Source organism: Muntiacus reevesi, chromosome X, assembly GCF_963930625.1.
Source record: "Muntiacus reevesi chromosome X, mMunRee1.1, whole genome shotgun sequence".
NCBI classification, from domain to species: domain Eukaryota; kingdom Metazoa; phylum Chordata; class Mammalia; order Artiodactyla; family Cervidae; genus Muntiacus; species Muntiacus reevesi.
The window spans coordinates 105,246,795-105,252,794 of record NC_089271.1 but is presented as its reverse complement, the minus strand read 5'-3'; positions in this window follow the sequence as shown (position 1 = coordinate 105,252,794).

Below are 6,000 nucleotides of genomic sequence, written 5' to 3'. Positions count from 1 at the left end.
AGTTTGTAAACAGACTATAATGAATGAAAGGTATTAATATTTCTTCTTGGGGTTATGGATTCACATGGAGGAGTCACTCAGCACTCTTTCAGAGGATGTCAATTACAGGAGAGTTTTCTGGACAAGTATGTGAAGGAGAGGAATGAGCACTGGATTTGAAGCAGGACACAGAGGCCCTATAATAAGGATATTTTTTGGTTAAACATTTCTGTGAGGTTGTCAGCAATCTCTAGAATTGTGTATATCATATATCAATATTGATATTGACATGTGATACATCAAAGTTTATTTAGGACATATTTATATTGTTCCAAATGCCAGGGAATTCTACCTATGTAGTTTTTGTTTTGCTAGGAGGCGCACTCTTTAGCACCTGAAAACTCAAAAAACTTTGAAAGGTTTTATATATCATCTCCTAATTTATAGAAAGTCCTAGGTTGTATATTCCACCAGGTCTTTTGACTAATGGACTCACCATGAGAAGCTTGTTCCTTGTTTTATGGTTATCTTCAAGCTTCCTAGAGATTGGGAACTTCTTGTCACTATAAACCATCCTGATGCCTCTTTAACCTTAAAAAATGTTAATGATAAGCCCAATTCTTAGAGAAAGTTTCTATCATCATCTTATCAGCAAACTTCGAGAAATTACATTTTTGTTAGTGCTATGCATAGATTCTAATCGGCTACTTGGAAGCCTATTAATATAGGTTGATAAATCTGTAAAAAAAAAAAAATCTACATGCTAATAATTGCTTTAGATTGGAGGCAGATACTCTGAGCCAAACTGTATTTGTGCATCCTTCACTAGTTCTTGAATATGAGATCAAAGAAGTAAAAATAAAAAGAAAATGTTTTCTTCACACATATCACCTTTGTCTCTGATACACTTGAGGTGGGGAAGAAAAGCAAGCAATGTTTTGCCTGCCTCAGAGATAGAATATTACTGCCAGTTGGTCTTGGTGAAACACTTGCCCAAACATAATTAGGCAAAGCAGAATGGAGAGGGAAAAATTCTATCCTGATAGAAAGGAAAGGATGGATTTAGGGAGACAGAAAGCAGACTGTGTATGGGCCCTACATTGGCAAGATTTTTATCACCCACATATACTGTGTAAAAGGTACCATGTTGGATAAAACACATTATTGACAAGATTGATGGAAAATGGAAGTCTAGCCAGAACATTTCCCTCTCCAGAGACTGTGGCTTTGCTTTTGGTTTTCTTCTTAATTGAGAACAATTGATACTTTGGCACCTTACACTCAATAGAGCCAGTATAATTAATTTCAGGAAGACCTGCTTTAAATAAGGGGAATTGGATGTCTTTTCTAAGTAGCGCTTACCATTTTCTTGTTTCAGGCAGTGCTATGGGGCAAAGTGTGTATGGAACTTGGGAACTTTCAGAGCTTAATGAACACTTGTTGATGATTATTGACTAGAGAGAGCATCGTTCTTAAAAAAAAAAAAAAAAAAAAAAAAACCACCCAAAACCAAAACAAAACATCAATAATTATCTTACAGACGCTTAGGTAGAAATTTGAGTATTTTCCAAAGGTCAAGATTTTCCTTAATTAGTAGGTCAAACAACAATTATTTTATGATGTAATTAAAAGTAGTACCAGTTGCAATGTTTTAAAATTTCAGGATTGCATGACAGATATTCAACTGAGACTTAGGAGATCTGGTTATAGTTCTGACTCTGATATAATTAGCTACGTGATCTTGGTGAGCAATCTGGGCTTTTGTTGGTCTAGAGATAGTCAATAAGTTTCCTTGTCATGCTGAAAGCCTGTGATTCCATGGTATATAAAACTAAGCTCTGGCTGAAATGAAAAAGGTGATGCTGGGGGCATCATCCTGTTGATAAATTTAAATTTAACTTTGAAAATGTCATGATCTAATAAATCATACAGTGTGGAGAGTTAACATAAGGAAAATACTACTGAGGCTGAAGTGGGACAGCTTGAAGTGTAGCTTGGTTAGGAGTGTGGTCCCACTTTTGGCTGTAGTGTCTCAGAAGTTTGTGAAGATACTGTGGATTGGAAGACATCCTTTAATTAGATCCCTTAGAGCAAAGCAAAGTGGATCCCCAGGTAGATGCACTTGAGGCTTCACAGTAGATCCTGTTGTCATTGGCAGTGGATCCAGAGGCACCTGATTCATTGAAGCGGTTGGAAGTTAAGGGAAAAAGAGCCTAAGTGGGGCCGTTGGGTGAGTGGTAGAAAGCCTTCTCGACCATGCATCTGCAATGGTTCAGGCCAACCTGGGTCTCTTCTCCATGATCTGCCTCAGTTGCTGTGAAAAAACCACCGAGTGGAAAGGCACCATGGCCTCTTTGTGTTTTCTCATTTGTTTGTTTTCTCTTAAATTTTATTGGAGTAGAGTTGATTTATAATATTGTTTTATATATAGTTTTTTAGACTCTTTTTCCATATAGGCCACTACAGAGTATTGAGTAGAGTTCCCTGTGCTGCACAGTAGGTCCTTATTAGTTATCTATTTATATTTAGCAGTGTGTACATGTCAATCCCAATCTCCTAATTTATCACCCCCACCTACCTTATCCCTCAGTAACCATAAGTTTGCTTTCCAAGTCTGTAACTCTATTTCTGTTTTGTGGATAAGTTTATTTGTAACCTTTTTTAATGATTCCACACATCAGCAATATTATATGATATTTGTCTTTCTCTTCTGACTTACTTAGTATAATAATCTCTAGGTCCATCCACGATGCTTCAAATGGCATTATTCATTTTTTTTTTTTGTGGCTGAGTAATATCCCAATGTAGACATATACCACATCTTCTTTATCCATTCATCCATCAATGGGAATTTAGGTTGCTTCCATGTTCTGGCTATTGTACATAGTGCTGCTATGAATATTGGGGTACATGTATCCTTTTGAATTATTGTGTTGTCTGGATATATGACAAGGAGTGGGATCAGCATGACCTCTTTGGAGCAGCAGTTCTCAGGAGGTCATGTGATTAGGCAAGAGTTCCCCAGGCTGAGGCCTCTGCTCTCCCTTCTTCCAGGGAAAACCTGTACAAACTGTACTATAGATCCATTTCTGAAACTTTCAGTTATAAGATGAATATGTTCTGGGGATCTAATGTAGAAGAAATGTGCAGAGATCTAATACACAGATCTAATGGTATTCATAGTTAATAATGTTGTATTGTATACTTGAAATTTGCTAAGAAAGTGGATCTTAAGTGTTCCCACCATACACACACACACACACACACACACACACACACACACACACACTCAATGGCAACTATGGGAGGTGATGGCTGTGCTAAGTAGCTTGATTGTGGTTATCATTTCATGATATATTTGCCTATCAAACCATCACTTTGTACACCTTGCATGCTTAGTTGCTCAGTCATGTCAGATTCTTTGCAACCCATAGACTATAGCCCTCCAGGCTTCTCTTCCCGTGGGATTCTCCAGGCAAGAATACTGTAGCCATTCCCTTATCCAGGGGATCTTCCTGACTCAGGGATTGAACCTGGGTCTCCTGCATTGCAGACAGATTCTTTACCATCTGAGTTACCAGTGAAGCCCCTTGTACACCTTAAATATATACAAATTTTGTCAACTATACCTCACTGAGGCTGAGAAAAGAATAATTCAAAGCTGGAGGGCCTTATCAGTGCATTCTACTTTATGAAAATAGACAGAAGCAGCTAAAAGTTGACTTTAGGTGATCTTTTAATTTCTTCTAATGTCATTAGTGATGATTTGGTTGTTAGCAACTTAATAGAAAATCCAGGTTCACGTGATACTAAGATACAGGAAGTCTTAAACAAAATCACTTTTAAAAAGTTTCACTGTGAAAATCAGTGGCCTGAACTGCCTCCAAAAAATGATTAGTGCATAAAAAGAAGCTTAAACTTCTTAATACTGTTTTGACAGCATCAAAACTTACAACTTATTAACCAGGTTCTGGGACCCATGGCATGTGTCCCCATTTGCCAGACAGACAAGCGGAAATAAAAATCTAAAAAGAAAGGAAAACCCTATAAGTACAGCCAGCACACTCAACACTGCTGACCTCAGCTGATAGAGAAGGCTCTGAGATAGCAATCCTAGGGATGGTGAGAGTGTGCACTTATATGGGGCTTTTTACCGTTTACCAAGCACTTTTGTATACATTAGGTTCCCTTTCTGGCTGCTGGGAAAATGCTTGACTTTCCTCTGGAATCCAGCCCTTCAACCCCGCAGAGGGGGCTCTGGGAAGAGACTCTTGGCAGCCACGCTGCAGAATGGGTTTATAAGGGCAGCCCGGGGACAGGGCTCCGAGCTGCAGGAAGCAGATGTCTCAATCACTGGATCAGGAATGGAGATGATGGATCTGGGTAATGGAGGTGAGTCTTCACTTTACCTCCCTCGTCACTATAAATGAGCAGTCTGCTTTGGTCATGGACGGAAGGTTGAGTAAAGGGACTTCAAATCAAAGAGCCATAGAATGTCAGAGCTGGAGTCGTTCCCAAAGCCCTGAATTTATAGACAAGGGAGTGGAACCTTGGAGAAGTTAGGAGAGAGCCACAGATTTGCAGTTCCCCAGCTACACAGTCTTGAGCAGGAGAATTCCCCATCACTACCACCAGCCCACTACCATGCACACCCACACAGTAGACAGAAGAGGTATGTTAGCTCTAGATTTCTAATCTCCAGGAAAAAAGCCCATATGAGTCTCCTTAAACGATGAAGCAAGAATTACTCCACCATCTTCTTGCTTCCTGTTGCCTATCTGACTGACTTTCTTTAATATGAAGGCATGGGTCGGCCAACTGCCTTCCCCTAATTCAGCCACAGTTGAGATCAGGGAAATTGCACCACGATAGTTTTTTTTTTTTTTTTTAATCCAACAGTAAACTGATGCCACTGCAGTCCCAGACTCCCAGAGTGTTCACTAGAGTGGCCTTGGGATCATAAACAATAATGTGGTTCACAGAACGAGCACTGAACTTGTGCCTAAATGACAGCTGCCTCCCCCTCAGCAGCTCTGCCACCTTGTGATCCTGGCAAAGTCACTTCACTTGTTTCCTCAACTGTCAAATAGAGATGATGGTTCCTTCCTTGCTTACTTTCCCTGGAGTATAGTGATATGAAACCCTTCATTTGGACAGAATGGAGACACTGGAGGCAGCTTGGATAAGTACAGGCAGTTAGGCAGGGAATAAACTTGGGGCCAGCACCCGGCTACAGCACTTGTGAGCTCTGTCACTCTGGGCAAGTGCCGAGTCTCTTAGAGCCTCAGTTTCCTGTTGGAAAATAGGTGTGATACTAGTGACTACCTCAGAGAATTATGGTGAGGTGTAAATGAGATAATGTTTGTAAAATGCTGAGCACTCTGTCTGATATGCAAAAAGATTCAATCCATGTTATCTCTATTTATTGTTATGCTCAATATGTACAAGGAATCATAGCAATACACCATATAAAATCTGAATAGCATCATCTTCAAGTACTGTAAACCTAGTTAAGAAGTGACTGACATAAAATTATATGGTCTTTCTCCCTTACCCCATACACAGAATAAACTCCAAATGGCTTAAAGACTTAAATATAAGATGTGACACCATAAAGCTCCTAGAAGATGATATAAGCAAACCGTTCTCAGACATAGATCGTACCAGTGTTTTCTTAGGTCAGTCTCCCAAGGCAATAGAAATAAAAGGAAAAATAAACAAATGGGACCTAATAAAACTTACAGGTTCTGAAAGCACTGACATGAAACAAGAACAGACATTCTCTGAAGTTAGAAAAGAAGATGCTCCTTCCATAAAGGATTGTTCTGGATACTGTGGATCATGTGTGGAAACTGCCCCACGTTCACAGTTGAATTGCTCCGTTGCAACTCAGAACAGTACCATGGTGTACTATCAGAGGGAGATCCCCAGTAATGGGAGTTGATACTTCCCAAGGGAGCCCATGGAATTTTTCAATCTTCCTCAGATGAGCTGTAACCTTGATCATAATTTTCTCCTAGA